The sequence below is a fragment of the Apteryx mantelli genome, chromosome 5, assembly GCF_036417845.1.
Source record: "Apteryx mantelli isolate bAptMan1 chromosome 5, bAptMan1.hap1, whole genome shotgun sequence".
NCBI classification, from domain to species: Eukaryota; Metazoa; Chordata; class Aves; order Apterygiformes; family Apterygidae; genus Apteryx; species Apteryx mantelli.
This window is the reverse complement of record NC_089982.1, coordinates 2,097,197-2,123,917: the sequence shown is the minus strand read 5'-3', so window position 1 is coordinate 2,123,917 and position 26,721 is coordinate 2,097,197. Positions and strand designations below refer to the sequence as shown.

The window sequence follows — 26,721 nt, the reverse complement described above, 5'->3', positions numbered from 1 at the left end:
CAGGCCGGCGGCTACTGTTCCTACAGGGATTTTACATATTTAAGCCTACACAAGCCTCTTGCGTGTGGTGTAAGTCTCATTGCTGCCAAGGTCTCTTAAATGCCTTCAAAGGAGTGAAGTTTATTTTACTGGTCCGACTGGGGACTTCCTAGTGCACACCAGTTCCACCGTTCTGCTTAAGAAAACGGAAAAGCCGGTAAAGCCGAGCGGTGATCAATATTGCAACTAAAATCATCAGGGTCCGTAGAAATACAGATAAGGGGTGGGGAGTCCTGTGTTTACACAGCATTTCTTGGCACAGTAATCTGTATAGAACTTTTTTGCATGCACCAGCAAAGAAATTCAGACTGTCTGGACAACACCGGCTTGCACGCAGTCACTCTCGTCTACCTGGAGCTGGAGCACGATGCCTGCAGACGGGAGGTCATTAGCCCCTGGCTAATAAAGCGCTCCAATTTCATGCAACCTGCCTGGGAGGTGTACACGGGACTGAACGCGTCCTCCTGCTTTCATTAGGAGACACAACAGCCTAACGAGGCAGCAGAGCAAAGCGCGCTATTGTCACGCACGACAAAAGGCGCCATTGTTCTAAGGGACGCGGCAGACTTCGGGTGGGAGGGCTGACAAAGGAGCCCTTATATTTGTGGGAAAAAGTAACGAATGCGGGGTCGCTCTGGCTTTGAAGTAACGGCAACTTTCCCCTGCAGCTGACCTGTGTCTGCGGCTTATCCCAACTTTCGCAGGGAGCAACGCCAGCGGCAGCTTGATTTAGCCGCTCCGAGTCACGCCAGGCACTTGCTTGGACATCTTACTGATCCTTTCTGCTCATTGGCAAAAATAATGAAGAAGTAACGGGGTCTAGCTGCATGTTTCTCCTCTTCATTTCAGTAACTTAGTTATGATGTCTAAAAACGTGCAATTTCCTCAAAGGAGTGGCTAACTCCTTCCATCTAAGATGACGTAGGTATGTTCAAACTGTTCTTCAGCAGTTGCAAGATTATTCATCAGTCTTCCCAGAAGGAAAAAAATCGTATGCAGTTACTATCCTGACTCATTTAGCAAGAGGAGGATGAGCTTTCAAGCACTAACATTCACTACGGCTTCACTCTTCAAAAAAATGACCCAGCGTTACCAGGTACCTCTTTCACAGTAAACCGTTTCAAACGTGGGCATGATGAGATTTTCTTTTGGCCAAAGAGCCAATTAGTAGCTCCGAGGGCAGCATAAAGCAGCAGAGGGTTCCCGCTGCAACACTTGGCCAACTGCAAGGTCCTCGGTCCAGCGCAGGGAGGAAGAGGAGAAGCTGGAAAGCAAGGAGGGCTTCCCACCAACAGCTTGGGGTGCTCTCCAGCTGCCCAGGAATGAGTCCAGGCCACAAGAGCATCTCTGGAAACCGCTTCCCTCAGGAGCTGGGCACGTCCATCCAGGGGGTCACGAATGCGTGACAGCCAGGTGTGCTTTGACACCCTGTCAAAATGCAACAGGGAGCAGCAGAGTTTGGTTGGCTGCTTTGTTTTAGAAGGGGAAAAAATATATAGGAATAAAAATAAAGGAAGAAGAGGGATGTCCTCTCCTTCTTCCAAATTATTTTTGGAGCTTCGGACTTAATATCTGGAGGAGAAAACCAAGTGCCTTCTTCAAGGGGCTATTTATAATTGGAGGCTCTTGCATTGTATCTCCCCCTCTTTCAAGTCCAGGGTTGTCCCTTTCTGAAGAAAGTATGACAGCTGTAGGGGACAGAGAAGAGAGGCTGGTGCTGACTAAAGGAGCGCTTCAGTAAAAAAAAAAAGATAAAACGAGAAATCTGACCCATAACACAGATAACAGTTTTCTCCCGACATAGCTCCCGCTGCAACAGATTGACCTGGGAGGCTGTCGGACTGGAAGATTTTCAGTGCAAGTTAGACGAACATCTGCCGGGGTTGTGGAGATGCGAATGATCCTCCCCATCGGCTGAGGGCCGGCCTGGGTGACCTCTTCGGGCCCTCTCCGGCCTTATGTCCCACAGTGCTGCACCAGAAATAAAAACATCAACGCAATTTCTCCAAAGAGGGAAGATGCAGAAGTTTTCCTTAGGCAGAAGGCTTCATGCCGGCTTGAAGGAAAACAGACAATGACTGTTGGCAAGAGCCACTCCTTCATACTGCTATAGCGGAAAATTATCTGGTTAAATATACACATGCTTCCAATTCCTTATTTATAAGCACCAGGCATAATTTCTAATATAAATTAGGTCTTCACAAATCAATGCAGAATCACAGAGACCCACTAGTAACATCAGCAAGCAGCTTGACTTACAGCAGTTCAAATGAACCAGATCATGGCACTCGGATCATAGTAAAGTAATTTTTCTATGGAAAATTGGTTTTGCAATTCTCCGGCTCTGCTGTAATAAAATACCCTATGGTATATTTGTGTGTCAGCTGACGGCAGGGAATGATTCGTGCTGTATGTTTGCAATTATTGGGTAAGGGTACACCAATGACATAATTCTATGACTACAAAGGCTAAGCTCACCTATTAAAAAACAATGCTTGAAGCGTTTTTCTTTTCATATTAATCCTCCACGCACTTTAAGTAATTTATGGTTACTTAAAGTTTTACCATTCTAAAAATTCTTCCTAGACTGAACCAGATGTTAATCTTCATTTTAAAAAAATGTTCTTGAACCCGACAGAGAGATAGCATCATTGATTAATAACCAAATTTTCCATCATGTCATCTTTGAAGGATAGTTAAGGAAAACTCCCTCATGAAATGTACTTTTAAAGCATCACCGATGTCTGAATTTCTTTGATTTTCCTCTCTCTTTCAGTGCTTGCACTCCATGAAAAGCTTCTTTGTATCCTTCAGAAATGATCTTGGTAAGACAGCTGATCACTACAGGAAGAAATCCTTATTAAAAAAAATAATAATAATGCTACATTAAGTCACTAAATAAATCTGGTCTTTCAACTAAAATTACAAATAACAATTTATGAGACTGAAAGCGGTCTCTAATCCCGATTCCTGATCCTGATGAGGTAAATGGGAATAGCCGCCGTTGGATCTCAGCAGGGCCAGAATTTGGCCTGCTGCAAACTTTACAAGAATTATTGCAGAATTAAGTAACCAGACACCCATCTACAAATCAAGCACACATCTTGTACTCTGGCTTTACCTTGATAATATGAGAACCACGATTAGGTATTAGGCTGGGAATTTGTACGGCCTCAATAGTATCACCCTCTACAAAGCAAAACATACTATGGCCAACTATTAACAAAGGAGCATTAAATATTTAGACAGCTTTGCTGGCTTGCAAAATAATCCAAAATTAGTGCCTAAGAGTATTGCATTCCGCAGCAATGTTATTCTAAATGTCGCTATATGTAGCGGCAACCTCTACAGCTGGTACGCAGGCAAGTCTTGCATTCATCTTGAGGGGAGATTTCCCAGAGTGAAGAATGAAGAGTTTTGGCCAATGACATGTGAATTTACATTTTGGAATCTGACACTCACTCTTGAATTACTCAAATGTTTACCCTCCTCTTTGTCATTTTCCCTAAATCTTGGTAGACACAAAGCATCTGCCACAAGGTTATGCTGAAATCAGCACACGGGTCCCACGGAAGAGCTAGCGCCAGTCTACAACTGCTCCGGTGGTAACGTAATCAGCGCCTTCTCGAGACTGCTTGGCACGCACCGGCCAAATGAAAATGCCATGTGATTAGAGACTGCGTTTCAAAATGTTGAAAAAAATAAAATTTTTGCCTTCCAGAGGGACGCAGATTATTTATTAGTAATCATTTCTCTTGAAAAACTCTTTTTTGCAGTAAATCATCTTTTTGCTTTTCACTTCAGAAAGTTTACATACAGCTTTCCAGGATGTCACTGAAGTGCGAGCAAACTATTTACATTCCTGCCATATGTCTACCGATATCCTGCAGCTGTCTATCTAATTTACAATTAGATACCAAACTTCTGCTTGCGTAATCATTTGCATACTTCACTAATTGCATGTTTTTAACACCAGTTAAGTAGATTAAATAATTTTTTAAAAAATTAGACATGTTGGTGTTTTTTTTCTCCCCTGCTACTTATCCAAGTCTACACATTTCTCTTACTTTCAGCATTCCCTGTAGGGGAGGTACAGAACATCCTTCACTGCATGGGAGCCAGATATACTTTTCTCTGTTTAAACATCCTTCAACCCCTACCTTTGTGTCTTTGGGTTAAACACTGACCAACACATCTGCAAGAAGCTTCTCCACCTGGAATACCTTGTCCAGTTTTGGGTTCCTTGGTTCATAACGGATATAGAGATGCATATAGAGATGCTGGAGAGGGTCCAGTGGAGGGCTATGAAGGTGGGCAGGAGTCTAGAGCACGTCCTATGAAGAGCAGCTGAGGTGGCTCTGCTTGCTTGCTTTGGTTGGAGGTGGCTTGAGCAGGGCACTAGCAAGGCCAGTGGAGTCCAACACTCCTCGGTAGCATCAGATGATATGTGTATAGCGAGGGGTAACGTCACAGATTTGCAATTCTTAAGTCTAGGCTGAACAACAGGAATGACTTTCTCACCAGATAGGTGGTTCACTCTTGGGACAGGTCATCAGTGAGACGGTGGTACCTCCACCTCTGAAAGTTTTTAAGACAAAGCCACTGCTGAGCCGTCCTTGCACAGACAACAACCCTGCTTTGAGCGGGCAGCTGAACCGGTGACCTCCACAGAACCCACCCCACCAGCTCTCCTACGAGCCCATCACGCTGTCACCATCCTGGCACAGAGACAGCAAACATCATTCCCTATTTCTTCCCGAGCAAACCCAAGCCACACACCAAGAGACGCAGCCCTTCCCCATACAAGACGGCGCAGTTACGTTTTCAGACGCGTAACATTAAGACTTCAATTCTGCAGGCATTTGTATACACCCTTCTTGCCTTTAAGCATGCTACGGGACCTGCTTCATGACTTGACCCACTAAGTGCAATAGCAACAGTCCTTAATTAAAGCCATATATGAACGGGAACATACTTTACCGCATGAGGACCTGCACGTCCGCTATCTCCACAATATTTCCTGGGCGTAGATTCAATACTCGGCCTCCAAATGCCCAGGGTGACTAAAACCTTTTATAGCTCCAAGCCAAGATGAAACGGAGCCAAAACGTAAACTCCAGGGCTGTTGTTATTCAAAACCATCTCATGCAAACATATCCGGCGTAGCCTCGTCATTGCCCTGCAAGGGAGGGCGCGATCTCTGCAAGGCCTGGGGAAAAGCTCAGCGCCTCCGTCTCCGGGATGAACAAGCCAGAGACCCGGCGGGTATTTTCCAGGGCTCTAGGGGGAAGGCGGCTTGTCCCGGCGACTGCTGCTGCTAGAAACAAATCATTTTCTAACCCAGAGAAAAGTGGCTGAGATTTAAAACTTTTTTTTAAACCTGATTGGTTTTAAAAAAAAGGCATGGATACTTAAAAAAAAAAAAAAAAAGCTAATCAAGTTTCCTTTTTTGTGAAACAGCACGATAGAAAAAAAGTCATTTCGGGTTAATTAAAACAGCTGCATTAAATGACAAGGAAAAGTCTCACTTTCCTCTTTTTCTATTAAAACAGACTAGGAGTCGCAACTCCAAACCAAAACCATTTTATATAAAATAAAAAAAAAATCAATTCGACAAATATCAAAAAGACGACATTCTGACATTCTCAGAATTGTTTTTGTGTTATTTTCTCTCAAAGAAAACGCCATTAAAATTGATGAGATTTAACAAGCCGTTCCGTTCTGAAGAAACGGCCTTTTCTAAGAGTAAATTGTTTTGATGGAATTTTTTTTCCCGTTTTGATCGCTAATTATTTGAAGACACTGGAGTTCTCTGATCCTGGACATATGACATGGATTATAGTGAAACCAGCTGGAGATTAAATTTCTAACTCACATATGGAGCTCATGACCCTCTTTATGAATCAACACACCGTTTGTTTAATATTTAATGCAACTCTTAGTTACTCTGAAGAAAACGTTGAACAACAGAGGCCCATAAAATTAAAATCACACAGCAAAATCGCAGCTATTTGCAAATCCTCTCCCGTCTTTGGGCCCTCATCACAAATCTGTCTGATCTAGGCTCATTAAGTTTATTTTTTCACTCCTGAGACAGCAAGATATGATGGAACACTGAAATTTCATATAAACATATCTGATTACAGCTCGGCAGCCTTGAGAGATCCCAGCTTCGCCTTTCATGCGAACCTAGCCACGGTAATATCGTGAGATTAAAAAGAAATATTTTTCAGTGCGTTCATCTACTGAAGTCTTAGAAAGAGTGGGAAATTAAAACTGTGCGGCAGAAGAGAAGCACCACTTTAGATATAATTTTGTTATCTTAAATGCTTTGAACATACATGCTGGAAAAATAACTGCCTCACTCATGCTGTCTTTTTCTTCTTCTTAACTCATCGGCTTGAGGAAGAAAAAAAAGAAAAAAAAAAAATCAGAAAACTATCAGTAGGTAACTATGTGTCTCCATGAATGCAAACCTGGAGTCGGGAACATTTTATCTACCTATTTCTCCAAAGCCAAAATAAATATATTTTTCCAAATGCCTTTGTGTAGCTTTTAAAAAGGGTTGTCGCATTAACTGCTATTAAAGCAGTTGTGCCAGATGTTTAAAGCTTCTCTAGACCTCCTCATACGAGCATAGGCAGCAAAGTCAAGCCCAAAGCCGGTTCCCATTTGGTGAACCCGAGTCTGCCTTTGGTTCAAAGTCCACAGTTTCTACACAAGAGGACTACAAGGTCCTCAGCTTTCTGCAAAGCAGTTATATTAACACAGTTACTGCTTCTTGGGCTTACCTGCAAGACCACACCTAGAGAAGCCTTTCTCCCTTTGATGGAATCCCATATCAGCCTTTCCCCGGCCCTCAGAGCATTCAGAAAGGACTGGAAGCTCACGAGCCAAATGCCTATCTCAACCTGAAGCTGACTGATGCAACACTGGTCAAATTATGTAACGGCTTCGTGATTCACTGCTAATTATTTTGCACGGAAATCCCAAATCGCCTGGTGTCCCTACGCAGGGCAGCAACAGCAGGGAGCTGCCGCGTTGGCTTGCAGCCAGGTCCTGCACCCCGTTCCTCTGGGAGCCACGAGCACCCACCTGGTGGAGAAGCAGGCATCTAGAGGAGGTTTTTTCTGTCATGAAACCACTTGCGGTGGAGCGCTCGGCAGACCTAGGGATACGGGTTGGTACACACAGGCCTCGCGAGCGGGAAAACCCGGTGCTCGCCATCTCTCCCCGCTTGGCAGCCTGCGTAACTATTCCAGCAGCACTCGCTCGTGTGCTCCCCAGAAGAATTAATTAATGTTTGCACAGTACTTTGAAGATGAAAGTACTAAGCGAGTGCTAAATATCAGGCCAGATTCTCAGCTGGCTTAAAAACTGGCATTTCCAGCATGGCATCTGAGCCCACGATCATACTGCGATAGAGAGATTCTGCAGGTAACTAAGTAAGAAAAAAATAGCAATGCAGGAATCGCTTTTTCCAGAATCACTCTTTCTGCAGGCAAAAAGCTCCCTGTACAAATCTGCAGAGCCATGACACCGTTCTCCTTCAAATCTCCTCAAACCTCACCTCTGCGGCGATGCCTACAAATCATCCGACAGTGATTAGCTGGCTGATGTACTGTGACTTCTGCACGTTACGCTCACCATACCCATCCGATCGCTGTTTTGGTCCACCCCAGCTGTTTACTGAAGGTGCTGCTGCTTTTTTATACGCAAACTGGAGGCTCCTTGGGCAGGCACGGGTTTTTTTCTTACATGCAAGTGCCAGGCCTAGCTCACTACGCACGCAAAAAAAGTCTTTCCAACCCTTTGCAAACTCCGCATAACATTATGGATGTGCAAAAGAGTCTTAAGACTCAATGGGGGCAGATCCGCTTACCAGGATGTGCATGTTCACATATAAAACCATTGGCTGCAGAAGGCAACCAAGGAGGTTTAACTCGTGCACTTTTATATGTAAAGCAGCCAGGCGCTTTCACAAAATCCATGGTGCTATTGCAGTGCATGGGCTAAATTTACTGCTTGGGATGGATTTTTTATTTTATTTTATAATTATTTTAAATATCAGGAACCACTCTTAAAATTGCCAACACATGGTTCGAAACCAAGTTCCACCAGCAAAGCGGGCTGTCATGGGAATAAACTACAACAGTTATACGGAGCGACAAAGTGACTCTTTAAATATGATAGAGCCTGGCAAGGCTGCCTTCCTCAGGGGGCTTGCAGTAATGTAGCTGCTGCCAGAGGAGGAGGAGGAGGAGGAGGAAGCACAAGCAGCTTGCATGCATCTCGCACCAAGAAGCTGCGGCTTACCCAAGCGCCACCTTCATCCGCCCAACATATGCCAAAGGCAGGTTCTTCAGCAGCCCACCGCGCGTTCCCGCTGCTTTTTATTCTGGTGCGTTAGGTAATGAGCTGGAGCCCACGCGCCCAGTCCCGCCACCAGGCGCGCAGAGCACCCATATATCGCCAGTGTAAATGAGAGCCGGCTCAGACCTGCTGCCAGCCTCAGGAAACAGACTTATCTGCTCTCCATTTTATTTTGGTGGCTTTTTAAGATGCTGGCAGCATAAATGCTACTGCATGTCCTTGGCAAGCACAACCGGACTGGTGTCCAGCGCAACCACACATCCAGGCGGAGTCTTCTTGGTTTTTTTCTGCCCATGTCAAAGACCATCCAACAGTCTCCTCCCGGGATGCCGGGAACGAGGGCCTTCGGCTGCACCTTTCTAACAGCAATTGCTGATAATGTCACAGGTATGATATTGGTACGGCAGATATTGGCACGGGCAGAACACGTTCCTCGAGCCCTGGTGAGGCAAGCCTGGGTATCTCGTGGGAAAGACGTGCCACAGGGAGCCTCCTCTCCAATTCAGTAGCTTCCAAGATAACCCAACTCAATGTTTGCAATGGTCTGGTCAGTCCAAAAAAAACCACACGGGACCACCGTGTCTTCCCATCTGTGCGGTAAAGCAGAAACCTGGCTGCTCTTCACCTAGGATTTATGGTATTTCATCTCCTCTCCTTCTCAAAAGCGATTCCAGGAAGGCAACAGCATAGTTGGCTTGTGAAATCCTGAGCCCATTTCACAGACGAATTATACAGATGAATGTCTCTATGGACTGTTATATAGAAACTTCCCTCTTGAGCACCTGAATTTCTTAGTGCAGGATGAAGCACTAACAAATTGTCAGGTTAACAGACTCTGAGATATGCGGTTTATTTGCAATTGGGTGAAAATCACACGCGGGCCCTTGGGCTTGTACTACCCTGTATCAGTGACCCCCTTCCCATTTTGAGTACATCTGTGTTGATTTGTTTCTTCAGGACATCCCCAAGCCACAGGAGCAAGCACGACCCTGTCACTCAGTCTCCCACCATCCACACCACTAGGCAACGTCACTTTGGATCCAGGCAAACCTCAAATGAGATGCACGTGATCTAGGAGCCAAACTCAGACCTTGCAGGACTCTCAAAGAATCAGCCACAACTACTTCAGTAGGAAGGTGGGCAGGCAAAGGATGTCAATACTCTTTCCATGGCCTTCGCTAGACCTTTTCAACTGCTTAACTAAATCAGGCACAGGCACTATTCACAGAGACACAACAGAAGAGCCCTCAAGCCTTTTCCAATCTTTGACAGCAACACTCCACTCACTCGAATACATAAAATAATACTGCACTTCCAGGTAACAAAATGAAAAAAGTAGTTAAACTGGAAATGAGTTCCCATGATATGAAAGTCCAGTGAGCGTTACCAACTCCCCAAGATCCAGGCTTTGCAACTACCCTTCTTTTTCGAGAAGGCCAAACCAAACAGAAAAGTGGGGCTGTCAACCTGAAGTCTCTGATCTATGCTCCCTCAGTGCAGCAGTATTGCCCAAAACACAGGAGGTGACGATAACCTCAGCCCATGGCAGGGCCCTTGTTGCCTACCCCAAAAGCAGGGGTTTGCCCATATATACATACTGCAGGCAGCACTGAGTTGAGGATGGACCGAATCTGTCAACTTTCAGCCTCCAGGGGCTCGTGCCATGGGCGAAGCCGGCTATTTCCCCATCTGGCTGCAGACTGTTCTTATCCCTCTGGTCCGTTGTGTTCCCAATTTCCTACCGAAACCTCTCTCCATTGAGAAATGGCTCTTCTGCTTCTTCAGCATGACTGAGGCAGACGATGCTCCGCATTCGTAGCCTTAATCTCTAGAGAGCCTGGATGAGATTTTCAAAAGCACTTAATGTTGACCTACCTCTGCTCCAAATCAGTCTGATCATATTAGGTTAACTGTATTTAAGTTTGGCCATGTATATTTTGTCATAATAAATTTACCCCCAAGGAATGCTGCTGCTTTAAAATGAGATTACTAGATTCAGGACTATATTTATGCATCTCAGTAAGAAATTTGATTTTCCAGTTCCAGTTCTGTGGATTTTTGGACCATCTTAAATACTTAATACTGGTGGAACAGAGGTCAATACAGTCATATCTCATATCCATGAAAAGGAAACAGTCCCCTATAAACTCAGTGCTAGAAGACTATACTGGAGACCTAATGGCTCAAAACTCCAAAAACTAAAGCTTAACATTAGCAGCAGTGTCAAACCAGCCAGAATACTCACATTTCAGCATCTGCAAATGGCTCTGCACAGTCACGACCCAAATAGCTGGACAGGACCTTATCTTTCACCTCCTGCCTTTTTTTAAGCTACCAGGCAATGTGTGTTCCTAATGGTACAATAAATGACTGTCATCTGTCATCAGCCCTTTTACAACACACAAACAGAATCACTTCGGAACTTAGTCCATAAGGCACTTCCAGAAGGACCAGAGGAATAGCTGGATGGTTATGGCCATGAAGCTAATAAAATGTAGCAAGAAACGTGCCCTTTACAGATCTGTTTTTTTAAATTCATATATTGGGCCTTCTTCTACTGCATTTTCTCTTTTGATATATATTTATATTTTAACAGAATCCATAATTGGTCCATCTAAGTGATTGACAGGGAAGGTGAAGGAACAGCCTGTTAGTCTTGACTGCTGGAGTAATGAATAGAGAAGCTGACATGTTAAATTTCTTCACCTCCAATTGGAATTATAAATTATAGACCTCTTTCACATTATAATAATACTAAGTTCATCTTAAAAATAGAATGATTCCTTGGGGGTGTATTTATAGTGAAAAAAATACATATCTAATCCTACCATACTTAAAATACCTTCACATTTTAATATAATTGGATCGATATTTTTCCATTCTGTTCTTATTTTGGGGAATTAAGAAGCAGTACTGGTTCACCTTACATTTTCAGAAAGGTCCATAGCTGGACATTCAGAAATGCTCAAAAGTTGCCTGTAATTTAACCTCTCCTCCTGTTCTCCCCATACAGCCGCTTGACAGGTTGCTTCTTCACAGATTTGCCAAGCGTCACTTCTTTGCAGTAAGCTGCACCAAGATCTGAAGAAGCCGCAAAGAACTCAAATCTCCAGCCCGTAAAAACCCTTAATTCGGCTGCCATCCCTATGCAAACAACCCCTGCAAAAGACATCATCAAGTTAAAATTAATCAGTTTGCGTGCTAGCAAGCACAGTCCATCAATAAAGCCAAGCACTAAACCGCAGGGAAACACCCCCGGGCCAGACAGGCTGCATTTAAACTCTCCAATTTATTTTGCACAGGAGGGAGGGAAGATAGCAAGTTCAAAAGTTTCGAGAGCTCCAAATCGTGCTGCTACGAAACCTCGAGGCCCAGCTCCCAAGAGCCTCCCCCCCCCCCCCCCGGGTGGAAGCGGGGAGGAGATGCACGTTATCGGCATGGTGGGCCACCCAATGGCGACAACAGGCTTGGGGGAGTTGCCACCTTCCCCAAAACTCCTTCCCCTGTTGCTTGGGGGACGTATACAACCTCGTTGGCCATGCCTTGTCCTACTGCCTGTTCCACAGGTAAAAATACACCTCAAACACTACCACATGATTGCCACGTTTTCTATCTCCAGAAGAGTCTCGACACGGGGAGAGGAGAGAGAAAGGGACAGGGAAGAGAAATACCCTTCAAATAAAATCTGGCACCGTTCAGGATTTCCGTCGCCTCAGCAAAAACCCGCTTGCAGCACAAATAAATGTACCTTATTAATTTTGTGGGATCTTCTCCTAATAGTGCAATTAGCTTTCATAGGAGACAGGCCCATGTACTGTCTTGAGAATAGACTCTCCAGCATCCATATCTACATAATTTCAGGAACACGCCTTGCAAATTAAAGAAAGTACTGGTCGTTTGCAGCGTTTACGCTGAAAAAGAGGCGCTTTAAACACTGTGTTAGCATTGAATCCCAAAGGATCCCCTGAGCAACCTCCGGCAAGGAGCATGCACCTAACCAAGGGTCCATAGAAACGGAGTGTCTGGTCACAGCTTGGATATCCACCACACCAGCCCCGGCAGAAGATGACTGGGAAATACAGCCCTGGGCTCACCACCGCATTTTGCAGCCCCGTACCGCCAAAAAAACCAGCACAACACCTGCTGCTCTGCGGATTAGGCAAAAGCAGCTTTGTTTTATAACAGTTACTGCGGGGTTGGTAAATCGTAACCCTTATCCATCAATAGGATGGTCTTCATTACTCTGTTCCCCATCATTTAACATGCCTATAAGCCATCGCCAAACAGATTATAGCGACTATTCCGTTAATATCCTGTATTCAGCAAACGGGGAGGAAATTGTATTATTCTGGTAGCTGTTTAATGTTTGCCACCAGACACACAAGGCAAATGGGTCCAGGAAATGCTTCCTGGCCCACTGTCACCTGATGAATAAGTCCAGACACTCTATTCATTTGCGAGGAAGCCACAAGAAATAACTGCAAAGAAAGTAGAGCTACTGCACACAGTAAGAAGTAAATGAGCTAATAAATACTGCCACGCTGTATCCTAGCATGCAAAGTAATGTTTTATGGCGTGCTTTAAAATTAATACGTGCTATTTTGTTGTTATCAACACACGCTCACAAACGCCTGATCCTTCACACTCCACAAACGCAACACGGCGACAAATCAAAACCCGCTGTAGGCACTTCGTCACCCAAGCAGAGGAAGAAAATACAACACGCCAAGCCCCCACCCGGCTCTGCCCTTCGCAAAGAGCCAATATTAAAAGCGGCACGAACCATTTTACTCTTGTCAAGATCAGTTCTGTCGTCTGGCTCCAATAAGCCACGTCTGCATTTCCCTGTAATACTTCCCCCCCCCTCCTACTTTACCTAAATATAACCTTTCAACTGTGTCGCTGGCCTGAATTTAACAAAAAGCAAGCAAACAAGCAAAAAAACCCCGCAAACTCCAACCCTAATACACGCATCCAGGCACGTAGCTGGTGGGAATATGCTTCCTGCAGGCTCCCCCTCTATCATCAGAGGGGAGGCAACATTTACAGAGCATGACTCAGACCTTAGATGGCCTAAACCACCTTCTGAGGATGTCCAAGTTTCTCAACTGACTGGGAAGCACTTGGAGCAGCCAGGCTTTTCATACAGGTGGGATGAATTCCAACCTACATAGACCCAACTTCTTATTTTCCCCGGTCAAGGCTTTGCATGGAGGACAGAGGCATGGTGGCTCCACCACTGGGGACAACAGCTTTAGGACTAGGTGTACAGCGTATCGAGCAAAGGCCCCCAAAAGACCGGCTCCCATCAATGCTCAGCTTCGCTTCGGCCTACCATCGAACATCTAATAATTATTATTCTATCAATTGCACCTGGTACCTGCAAAACATACGCTGGAGGAACGCACAAACTCACTCTGGCATCTCCCCAGGTCCGTGCAAAATAATACGGGGGGCTGGCAATTATTCTGCTAGACCTCTCCGTCAGTGCCGAAATCAAACGGAGCAGCTCCAAGGAGAGGTGGCCACGCAGGATGCATGCGCAAAAGCAGCTGTCCAGGTCCCACGTGCCACTTGGGACAGGACAACGCCGCCCGGCAGAACGGCGATGCCTGCACCCAGAGGTGTTCAAAGCGCTGATCGGTGCCAGGGGTAAGGCGAGGTCCAAACCTGCACGGGTGGCTGGCAGCTCTGGAGCATCTGCCTCGTCCTGCCTAATCTGAAATAACTTGGAGGAGAGGCCTTTCAGAGAAGAGCCAGGACCCATGGCGTCGATCCATAAAACCAAGCCCCCGTAAGGCGCTTTAAGCAGTGCACGAGGTAACGGAGGCCCCCAAGAAAAAATGGCCATTTCAGCAAAGAGAGTCCCAAAGGTGAGATTTACACAAGCGCAGAGAGGACTTAGAGTCACTTTAGCTTCCCAGAGGATTTGCATTCTCAAATGCCTCAAATGGCTTTGGAAATACCACTCCAAATCCTAGAGCCTCCTACTCCAGTGGGGCTGCCGGCTCCTAGCCGGAGCAAATCACACTTTCCTTCTCAACGGAGTCATTTCCGTCTGAGTGTGGAAAACGCGCATCTATCCCGCCCGTGGCTTTTGGCCACTGAGAAAGACGGTCAGCTCAGAATCATCCACTGAAGATTAAATCCAACAGACATTGCATTTCAAGGGAAATTAGGAAAAAAAGCACATGATGCCTTTGATGGAGCGCTCTAGGAGCCAGAGGACTCTTATTTACTTCTGGGAAGACTGAAGGGGCAGCTAGCAGGACTACGCGCCGGCACAGCCGATGTTCATTTTATTCAGATTTATAATGGGATGTTTAACTCCTCTATTATAGATGCGTTACAACCAAGCTTTATAAAATCTGTCAAATTGCAAGCCTGGGCAACAAAACCAGCCAAAGATATGCAAGCGGCAATCCGAGAAGATACTCCCCAGGAATTAAGTTTTGTAAACAAACATTTCGGCTAATTGCCTTCTTGTTCTCCGTGCACGGAAGGCACTATTTAGCCAAAGCATTTGTCTACAGAGTTTAGTTTCTTCCATTTAATGAATGCTGATCCTGTCCTAGCCTCAACTGGTACATCATCAGGATCAACATGAAATGCTAATGGAGGAAGACACCCAATATCATTGCAAGTGTTTAAGTTATGGCCACAGCTATTAAAGCTAATCCATTTTACCTGTTCCTCCTCGGGCCCCCCAGTGAGACAGATTTAAAAGTTTCCGTGGGGAGAAGCGCTTCGTACAAGGCTACGCAGATCAGAGAACAAAGCTTTCAGCTGTTAACCGCAGCCAGGGCTTTCCAAACCTGCAAACCCAAGCTGGTCCCTTCGCCGGCACAACGCATAATTAGCAAGGCTCGTTTCAGAGCAGTGCCTCCCCAAATCGGCTCGCTTTCGGAAAGCCAGACAGCAAAACCGCTTGCAACCCACGGCAGAAATTGCAACAGGGTCCCCAGTTTTTGTTCCCTTGCTCCGCTGGCCGGGTAGAGTCCCCACCTCAAGGCATCACGAATATTCTCAGACACAACCCGCATTTTAAAATAGTGCTGTTTCTTTCTTTCCATTGATCCGACCGTCTCTCACCTCCTCGAGGAGCAACTCCTTTGCTGCCAACGCATCCGGTAGAAAGTGCGCCAAGATCCCGGTTTTGACCCCAAACGCCGCTTCGGGCCCCGCGTGCTCGCCGGACGGAGCACGTTCCCCCCCCTCCCCGGTCGCACTGGCAGCTATCGCTCCCAACGCTGAAGTTATCCGCATGCAGATTTGCGAAGGCCACTGGTTAGGCACGTAAACTCTGAAGGGCATTAGCAGCATAGCTGACACACGCTGACAGCGCGCGCGGCTCCGGGAAGGGAATAAGCAGCGCCGGCTGCTGCCTGAATAATTGATGTGCTTTTACTCTGCCCCATGGCCCAGTTATTACATTGTTCGCTCTCCTCAACTGCCTGTGGTTTCCAAATTAATTAGAAATCTTAATGTCATGGCCAACCGGTCAAAAAGAGGGGAAAAAAAAAAAAAAGAAAGAAAAAGAAAAGGCACTGACTACAAAAGGAGAGCGTGCTATTCATGCCCTCCAGCCCTGCTATCTCTTACTTCGGCCCGGTCACGCAGAGAATAAAAGCGCAGGCTAAAATTGCGGGGCCGCTTGCTGATGCCTACGGCAGGAGCAAGATTAGAGCGGGCTCTTGCAAAGGGGGAAATCCACTCCACCTGCAGAAGGCCCCCAAATCCTGCTTTGTGGAGTAAAAATAAATAAATAAATGAATAATTTGAAAAAAATCAAGTCTGGGTGCCCTCTCCCAGAAGAGGGGACGAAGCCTTTTCTAGGGGGTAGCAATGCCGCGCTACGCTAAATGCAAGTACGCCGCTGAATCCAGGTCTCGAGGAATCAGGGAGCTCCGAGCTGGCCCGGTCTTGCACTCGACGCAGCTAAGTGTCTCCCTTTCCCAGCCGAGAAAAAATTGCACGCAACCGCCTCAACTCAGAGAACAGGCAAAAACTACACATCGATCAAATGCACCAGTACGAGCGGCCGTTTCTTTGCGGCGTACGTAGCCTTATCTACTTACAATATTGCTCACGCTTAAACTTTAAAACAACGTCTAGAGCTTTTAAGAAACCCATTGGGAATAATTCGGCTGCTTGAGCCACATCGCATTAAAGCGCAGGGAGTTTCTTTCCAAGTCCTTGGAAAGCACTTAGCCATGATGAAACTGGGGGTATTTTTAGTTTCTTACTTGAGAAAAAGACAGATTTTTTTTTTTTTTTAAATCTGTTTACAACAACCGTAGGCTTTCCAAAAGCGCAAATACGCACACACGATTGAATTCACTGAAATCATTTCAAATTGTTCGGCTAACTTAGAGACTAATATTTCACTTATAAAAGAGCACCAACTAATCAAAATACCAGTGAAATTCAATAGTGCAGCACAGTCTTTCTTTTCGCCAACCCATAGCACGTTATTGCAACCCACAGGATATCTAGAGGGGGAAAAGGCATATAATACCTTTCCATGATTCCCCTTTTAAAATTCTTGATTTTAAAGAAATGGGATTTTTGAATCTCTTTTTGACCTGGATAAAACAACTTACACTCCGAGAAAGTAATGTCCGAGCCCCCGTTACAGTTATGCTGCATTACTAGTACACAAACTGCTGGAAAACGACAGTCCCGGGATAGGAAAGGGAGCTGGCAATGGTGACACAAGTCTTTAGAGTTTTAAATGACACTGTAATTCTTAAAGGAAGCATCCAACAAAAACAACGCCACTCATGGTCTTTCGCAAGGCAAACCCAAACACCATGAACCGAAACTACAGGAAAGTGTGGTTCTGTAAAAGCTTAACACGTTTCGCTCAGATGCTTATTTTGGTCCTTGAGCTTCTTCCCCTCCCGACTGTTTTCTTCTTGCCTATTGTAATTTAATATTAAACTGATGCATGCAGAGTCCACTACAAAAAATACATGAGGATCAGCACACCTTGCAAATTAAAGCCATTTTAGGGCATTGCAACATCTTTCCTGAGAATGGAGGTGGCACTTCCACTCATAGAGAGGGAAGATGTTCTTCCAAAGGGTCGTAATACCGAGGAAGAAGGGGGCACGGGCCCACTCCTCCGACGGGGGCTTGCTGTCTTTGTGTACACGCTGCCTCTGAAACGCATATGCTAATCATCAGCGGTACGGCATTGCAGATGCACTGAACACAAGATGTCACTCACATGCGGTTTTCAAACCAAAGCAGCGAAACAGTGCCTCGCAATAACATGTAAAACGTTCATATAGAAACTTTCCTGAGCCCTTTTCCGTAAAGAAATATGCTAAAGAAACGACCGGGCCTACGTAACTGAAAACACGCAAAACCCACGAGCCAAGACAGCATTGCAGACTCACGCAGTACGAGCGGGTCGAGCGCTTTAATATTTTAGCGCAGCCAACAAACAAGGCAAGACTATATGGTCTAGTAATTACCTTTTCTTGTTCTTCGGGTGCTAAAAATCCATACGCTACTTTTTGCGGACTACTGAATTCAGCATTTCTGGAAACAAAGAGAAAAAAATAATTAAAAAACATTTATACTTGCCGCCGAGGACTTATTACACGCTCATGAACTTTTTGCTATACAGGCAGTAGAGGATACAGCAATGAACAACTATTTTTGGACAAACAGATCTGATTTTTAAAAAAGCCTGTAAGAATAGGAGAGAACAGAGCCAATCATCTCATTTGGAAGAAGAGCATTAAAATGAGAAAAAGAAAGTAAGACCCGAAAAGCCCGTGTAAGAAAGGATCCAAATCTAATGGGGTCTGGTCGTTCCCCAGGAGCCACGCATGGCAGCGGGTCCCTAAACCTTGGATGATGTGGAGCACCAAGGTCCCAGTCCCTACATCACACCCAGGTCACTGCACAGCCTAAAAAGTGGCCCTTGGACTCCACATTGGGCACAGCTGATCCAGAACAATCCTCGTTTAGTCTTTGATGGCAATAAGACAAGTTTCACCCCAGTCCTCCTTGTTCTTTGGCAGATCCTCCCATGGGAGTATGAAAGGAAGGAGACTCCTATGGCTAAGGCATTGGTCCCCAGCACATAATTTACTAAAGAACCAATCACTTGTGCTCAGTAACCTTGGAAGTCATGTGAATAAATTAAAACTTAAGACAAGACTTAAGAGTCCAACATGCATGCTATTTTTGGAATACTTTTCCTGTAATGAGCAAGCATGGATGCTCTGGAAGAAAAAGAGACCTGGTCCAGGTCCGTCCGTCAGCAAAACTGCCTCCATAAGCAATAAAGATATTTTGGACCACCTGAAAAATTTACAGGCAAACTCAGGGTAAGAGCAGCTATTATTTCTCACTGTACAAATGAAAAAAAAAATCCCCAGATGTTAGCTGTTTTTCAGCCATGGATTTTTATCAAATATATACAGCTTGAGTAGGAAAAACAGTTTTACGGCTGCCAAACAGACCAGGCAATATCTCATGAGCAGCATCCATATACCTTATTTCTAGGAAAAATACCATTTGCTCAGTCTATTCTGCTTATATTTTATAGCAAAAACTACACCTCATTCCAAGCAGCATTTGGAGAATAACTCTGATTTGATGGCAGCGGTATACAGCCGAAACTGGTTTGCCTCGTCTGAGGACGTTAATGTTTGTTACCCCATTACTTGCAACAACTATTTAAATGAAATTAAAACAAGATCTCTGCTTCATTTATGACACCCTGGATTTCACTTCTGCTTGGGATATAAAGGGAGAGAGAGATAGCACAATGTACAGTGGTTTATGGCTCTACTGTGCCGCTTTAGGATGCAGCACATGCTTTCCTCCCAGCGCACCCTTATTTTATCATAATGTGAGAGTACTGACTGGGAAATCTTTCTCCTCTTCCCTCCCCAAATACAAATTGCATAACCTTGAGTTGGCCTCTGCCATAAGCCATTTCTATGCAGATGTGAAAGCAAGCTTGGAGAACGCCTGCTCGTGTTTTAACCGCATAAGGGAGCAATACACGGACTCCTGCACAGCAGAGGTTTTGCAAAATGCTTGTTAGAAAGGCAGCACTCACTAGCAGCAGAGGCAGCGCAGGGATTTGCAGCTAGCTGATGCCCTAAAACATAGTATAAACGCATTTAAGAAGGGTTTTGTCCGCTACCCGTTGAAACTCAGTGCTACAGTGCTTTCCCCACATGCAGAGGAAGCTCCTTTTATTTTTTTTTTCCTTTTACTGCTTTCCATACCACTGCACTAAGCTACTCCCAACTCTCTAACATGAAGACAGTATTTCTTCTCAGAAAGCATTTGTCGTTTCTTAGCTGGCTGTATTCAGCCTGGACTACGGGCTCCGGGTTGCATTTTCAAACCGCAAGTGCTATCTGGCAAGTGGTTTCACTTAAGACTCTGATGAAGTGGGGAAATCATCTTATCTCCCTTACTCCATCCCACGTCACCCTGCAGCTCTACCTGCAGAGATTAATGCTACATGGATGATGCAGATACTTCAACACAGCCCACTCTTACTAATGTGACTGCTGGTGCTCATAAGGCCAAATATTTCTAAATCCTCTGCTATGGTGAGCGACGCATCTAATAGACTAGGACAAGGGCGCACTGCTCTGCATCACGAGATGCCAAAAGGAGGGCAATTAATCTGCAAACCAGCACGCTTCCTCATCGCCATGCCAAAACAGAAGCTGCTGTTAGGGAGAGCGATGATAAACACTGTCTGCTCGGTGACAGCAACGTCTGGGAGGAGCATCCATCACGGCGTAATGGCTCGCCCTCACCTTGCCGGAGTCCGGCAACACCTCAAAACACGACGACGGGTGGCCTTCGTTAATGCTCCTCAACTTTCAAAAGCCACGCAAAGGGATTAGGTGGCCCACCAGGCGCACGTGAAGAAAGCTCGATGGCTAAGACGGTACCAAACAGCCCCTTTCTGGCTTGGCTGGGATACGGGAGCGAGCACCCAGCATTGTGCTGCTGGAGAAAACCACCACGGAGCAGCACAACGTTGTTTCTGAACGTCCACGTCCCTGCATCAGCCCTGGGAAACCAAATAAGCAACTTCCACCTACAGTGACTTAATTAACATGCGCCCTACAGATCTTCCCAAATCCCGCGCATTACCGTCCTCCATTACGAAGCTCTTTTGATGACAGTGATTAAAGCTAACAATTATAATTTGTGTCCCAGAGGTCCCTGGAGGCCTCAGCTAAGCTCAGACTCCATTGTTCACACAACACAATGAAATGAAACCTCTCTCCTGAAGAGCTCATACCTCCAGAAGACAAGACAATCAAGGCATAAGAGAGAGAAAGGCTCAGAGACAAAAAGTTGCTCAAGGTCAAACAGCTGGCCACCAGCAGAGCTAGAATAAATCCCATCTCCTCTGTCATTCACGCACAGGTGCTGACTCTCCAATACTAAGCTTATCAACTAATACACTTTATTTATCAAGTGTCAAGAGCAAAAGTAGTGATTCATAGCGTTCTCTGCTCTTCTGTGTAAGAATATACATTTCTGTGGTGGCTCTCCAAGCTAACCATCACAGTGAGAATTACCTTAATATGTTCTGCTTGTGAAGTCTGCTTAAGTGAGATTTCAGCAAAACACGCAGTGCACATGGGCGGAGATGGAGTCTGAAGAGCCCTTAACTTTGATTATATGCCAAGCCTACACAAAAGAACACCTTCTGCTTTCCCAGGCCCTTTTTCCCCTGCAAGAGCCTCTTAGACCTAAGCAGAGACCAGCTGCAAAACCATGACCTGTACTGATTGCCCCCGTGCTATCTGCTTTGCCTCTTCAGGATCCCAAAGTACCTTTTTTCATTATACTACAGATATGTATCTAATGAGTCCATACATTGGATCACTGAGCTGTCCACACCACCCTATGGTGTGACCAGATGAACATGCCTCACGTGACAGAGGGTGCTGATGGGCTGGTCTGTGACAAACCAAAGTTGTCACCTGCTACACAAGCATGGCACCACCTGATGGAGGCCACATCTGTATTTTTCAAGCAATAGGCACGCCTCAAAGTGTTGCACAATACAGTCTTTGAGTATCTTCAGAATAAGGAGCTCTCCCCTGGGATGCTCAGCTACAACCTGGGATCATCTTGACAGTTCCATCAAAACAAGCAGAAAGGCGTAACAGGGCATGGTCACGTGAGAGAGTCCACATTGCCCAGCTCATGGGTCAGCTTTTGCCCCTCTCCCAGGACGCACTTCTGCACGTTTCCTTCCACCTTCCAGAGAAAGACTTGCCACACGTCTTGTGCACGTTGCAGACAAATCGATCCCGCTCCATTTTTTATTCTTCCATCAATGCTTTCAGCAAAGAGTGATTGCTCAAGTGCTCTTCCCCACCTTGTGTTTCCAAGTTTTAAGGAATGGTCAATCTAGATATGCATAATTATAATTGCAAATGGATCGCTTTATCTTGTACTCATATATTTTAATGGGATTACGTATGGTTAAATCTCTACGGCAACATTTAAAGTCAAAACCTCCTATGTCATTCACATGTGTTTTAGATACTTAAAGATATTAATATGCAATGGGTGATATTACAAAAGGTTAGACTTCTACCTACCTAGCACTATTATGACACCATAAATCTCATACAGTTTTCACTGATTACTAGAAAAGTCTTTCAAAGACAGTATAGCTGAAATTTAATAAAACTTCCTGCTACACAATTAATCTGCAAGAGAGTGCTGCTGTTGTGCACCTCACAGTGAAAGAGCAAATTAAGAGGGTGCAAAGTGAGCAAAGCTTTTAGTCTTTGCAAACAATTTTAGCACATAAAATATTAAAAGCAATGCTAAACTAATCTTTGGCAAGAATTAGAGGCAATTCACTGCAGCTCGTATTATGAATTCCTTTGGTTTACCATTTAAAAAACATTAGAGTCTACCATTATGGTTGTGTATCACAGTGCTGCACATTAACCTCTGTAATTTTCTAACATGCTATATTGCAGGAACACAAATGAGACTATCCGGCAAAAAGGCTTAAAAAAAGACGTAATATTTAAAGTGAGCAGGCAGGAAAGTTCTTCGCTCCTTCCTGCCAAAGACAGCAAGAGAAAGTCCAGTCCTCTCCTCCACAAAGCAAACGGCAAAATCCCATTAATTTCCCCAGGAACAGACAGATCCCCAGCATCTGGGAAAGGATTCAGTCTAAATACATCACAGACATAACAGATGAATGATTTGGGGGAGAGGGGTCGCCTGCTCTCATTTTAACACTTCTGTGTAACAGGCACAGAGCAGGTCATTTCTGTAAGCTTGAAAATACTTTGTGGGCTTGCAGTAGGATTTTCCCTTCAGCAATTTCTGCCTTCTGTCTCCGTTTTCTTCTCGTTCAGATGCCTAATGGCTTTCAAATCTGTTCTTTGAGTGCCCGAGAAGCTTAAAGCCTACCCTTGACACCTACTGTAGCAGGACCCTCTTGGAGGAAATTGTGTTCTCCTATAATTAATAGGAAAATATTTACATTATATGTGTTTTAGAACAATCACATCCTTTCTGCTAAAGAATCAAACTGCAGGCTGAATTTTCACCTGCACATAATATATGGGAGCTTTCCTCCTCATAGCGAGACATCTGTAATAGGCACAGAGAAACAATCACTACACAAGAAGACACATCGTGATTGCAAATTATGCTAATTTCCAAGATGAAATTTGTCCCTTCATAAAGACATATAGCATCGAGCACCTAAACAGGAGGGAGGATTTTGCTTCCTAACAGATTTTGAAGTAGCCATCATTTCAAGCTAGCTTCCCAGTTTCCCAAGCGATATACTGGTCCCAGGCGGGTTGAGGAGCACGCAACCAGTTACTTGAAGCTCAGGCCCTGGTATGGGAAGACCCAGCGGGTGCACTGCACTAGCGAGTCATTTCATGCGAGGGGGGAGGCAGGGCGCCTGTGGTCCCCCTGGCTCTAACCCCAGGGACGTGTGCTCCAGCGGCATTTCTTCAAGGATGGGCTGTTACGCTGGCACAACACTGACCACGCTCTTCTGTTTCATGCAAATTCCCAGCAAAGACCTTAGGAGATAAAACTGATTAATCCTAATTAAAATGAAAATCAAGGAAATGACACAGTCTGTTGAATCTACTTGATGAATCAAAAGCCTCCCTCATTTCTATGTTAATTGTCTTTTTACAAATGTGCAATACTCTCATACACACAGAATAATGTTTTCATATTTTTCTTCGCTGGGAACATTAAGGGCCAGATGTTAGAAAGCTCTCGGCGAGCCCGTCTGAATATCGGGCTCTGGCACAAGTGCCTAAATGGATGCTGAGTACTCTTCAGTCTCTGATCCTCAAGCTTGGGTCATAGCTTAAAAAAAATAATCCTGGCCTGCAGCAGTGGGCAGAGGGACAGCCCAGTCCCTGCAGTAGGGTAGGACCCAGCATCTCCAGAGCGTGCCAAAGAGTGGGCTGCACCTCTCCCAGCTGCAGAGAGAAGGAGCAAGCAAGCTATGACCCATCCGTGGGAAACCGGTGGTGCAGGTTGGCCCTACACAAAGCGAATTTTGGGGGACAGGGCTTGTCTTGGCAGAGGTGGCATCTACGTGGGGCAGCAAAGCGAGCCATGTTTAGGTGAGCAAGGAAGCAGAGCAAGCACGGCTGGTGGGGCTGGGAAAGCTCTGGGGCTCATGCATTGCCTTCCCAGCCCCAGAGAGAAACCAAGACCTTCTGGAAACAGAGCAGATAGCAAACGGCAGCTTGTCACAGATGGTTTGGCAGTGCAAAACCTGAGCCTGAGTCTAGAAAGTACGTTGCAGTCCTAGACTCAGCGTCCCCAATCCCATGCGCAAGATACCACAGTAGCATCGGAAAGGCAATATCTGAGGAGTTAAATTTAACCAACATAAAGCCACCAAATACCAACTCTCAATTTGCATGAGTTAGGGAAAACATGGGTGGAATATCATTGCTCAGGTTTTCACAAAAAGGCTACTCACACGTAACACTATATCACCAACACTATATCACCGTGAAGACATTTGGGAAAGCAATCAAAGTGCTAAGGTATTCTTGAAATGCAGGAATGCAGAAAAGACCCCTTCAAAGGCGGTCCAATTTAGGATGCGAATGAGTTAAAGAGGAAGGAACCTAGTACACCGCTAACTCCAGCAAGTTAAGATGTGGGATGTGTTTGGCACAAGAGGGTTCTCTTTCTCCACTTTTTAGATACGTACACAACACATTAATAAGATCCATGTTCAACTTGTATACAGTCAAAATAGTACGTTGCTTAAAGTTGGGGAGGGAGAACTAAACCGAGATAAGTGGTGAAGAGAAACTGGACGAAATCCAGACTCTGCTGCGTTATTTGCTTAGACACCATTTATTATGGTTACATTTTATTATACAGTAGTAAAAAATTACAAGGCAACATCCTGTGTTATTTCCCACTGGGATAAATGATACAGATGCACTATTAAATCTCAAAACCAGCACCAGTCTGCCAGGCTACATTCCATTTGTGTCTTTATAATGTGTCAATAGGCTGACATTTATGCCTTCTGATGGTAAAACTATTTATATTATAGGCATTTAAATGTGCCGTAAAATGCATAGTGCAACACAACTCTAGATACCTTCCAACCCTTACCAAAACAACGCACACAAAGCAAAAAGCCCACCACACACAAACTTAGGACATCCTGGCTCTGTTTTTTTCCATGCTAAGTCACTAAGTTTAGCTTTTTTGTGGATGTTTTAAAAACATCCTTAAAAAGGAGGGTTAATGCAGCCTTTTTCCCTGGGCACACATTCAACGCACAGTTACATTTGATTTTCTTTTATAAATATTTGTCCTTTCCTAAAACGGTGTTTTTTTTTTAAAAGCTAAACCACTGACTTCCTGGTTTGTTGGACGATGGGACATGCCCAGACCTCAAGCTGACCTGTAGGCCAGCCGGCAACCCTATGCTGATATTTGTAACCAAAAAATAGTAGCTGCAGGGCACCTACCCCAGCTCTGTATCCTGAACCATGCAGTCACGCCAGCAAAAGGGGGTCTGATAGCGATCTCATTGAACTTCGTGGAGAGCAGACACCGTGGGCCACAGAGAGCACGTGAACCGCGCCAAAATCTCAGCACGGTCACATAATGCTGAGATAGAATGGGATTTCTTTGTTTAATCCCCACCAGGTCCTCCAAAAATCCCAGCCGTATGAGAGATCACGACTAAACACCCAAAGATCTGCTACAAAACGTCCCGTTTGCAGGAAATTCCAGGATGAAAACATGCAAAACAGCAGATACGACTCATCTCAGCCTCCTCAACCACCTCTCCGTAGCACCATCCCCAACATTTTGTTAATCAGAAGCAAGGTGAAGGGCGCTCAGCAATGCAGGTGGGAGAACCAGATGGGGGCCACCAAAATCCATCTTCACCGCTACATGGACACAATTAAAAAGCCCATCTGTGGCCTGATTAATTACAAAGGCTTCCCAGGCCAGAAGCAGCCCGGGGGTCACCAGCAGCAATGCACGGAGATGTATAAACAGCATCGCCTAACGGTTGCTTGGACCAAAGAAACCAACCTCTCATGCCCCAGGGCTGCTGTCCACGTACAACTTGCACATATCAAGTTTCTTAATATTACAAAAGAGAAGCTGGCAAGAGCAAAGGCAGCATTTATAAATACGCGGCCTGGGAGGACACCCTAGAAGGAGAGCTACATGCTCCACTTATTATCCCCCAAGCAACGGGCACGGGAGGATAAAGAAAAGGCACAAACACGCCAACGCAATACTTTTCTGCAGGAACCATGTCTTGAAGTAATTATGGCTGAAGTAAACAAGCCCCTGAAGTTATCAGTGGCCCTTAAAAAATCCTGGAAAGAAAATGACCGCTGAAAACAAGTTTGGGGATTTTTTTCTCCTAGAACAACTTCGGAGCCTGAAGCGTGACCACCCCGCGATCGCGCACCGTCAACAGACCCAGCGCTAGGGTTGTCCGTGCTCGAGCTTCCAGGAGGGAAAGGCCAGGCTGATCCACAACATGACAGCAGCTACAATCAAAACGAGGCAGAAAGCGGGTGCTTCTCCGCTGTGACAGGTTTTTAATTGCTCCTAGGTATTCTCTTCTACTTCAAATCTCATTCCTAGCTTACGCCTCAGAGAGGCTGCTCAAGGTGAGCTTGCCACACTTCTAAGTAATTATTATTAATGTGACACTAACGTTCTCCACCGAAATTTATGCCACCTAAAGTGCCCTTCAAAAGAACACATTTAACGTTAAACTTAGCAACGAAT

General features: G+C 45.2%; 1 protein-coding gene across 4 annotated transcripts in view; it reads right to left on the bottom strand.

Moving 5' to 3' along the window:
* Nucleotides 1-26,721, bottom strand: part of ADGRL3 (adhesion G protein-coupled receptor L3) — a 421,071-nt gene that overhangs the window by 321,624 nt on the left and 72,726 nt on the right. For all 4 annotated transcript variants that reach the window (XM_067297303.1, XM_067297300.1, XM_067297302.1 and 1 more), the window contains exon 2: nt 17,895-17,961. The gene's annotated coding sequence lies outside the window, so the exon portion shown is untranslated. The remainder of the gene's footprint in view (nt 1-17,894; nt 17,962-26,721) is intronic.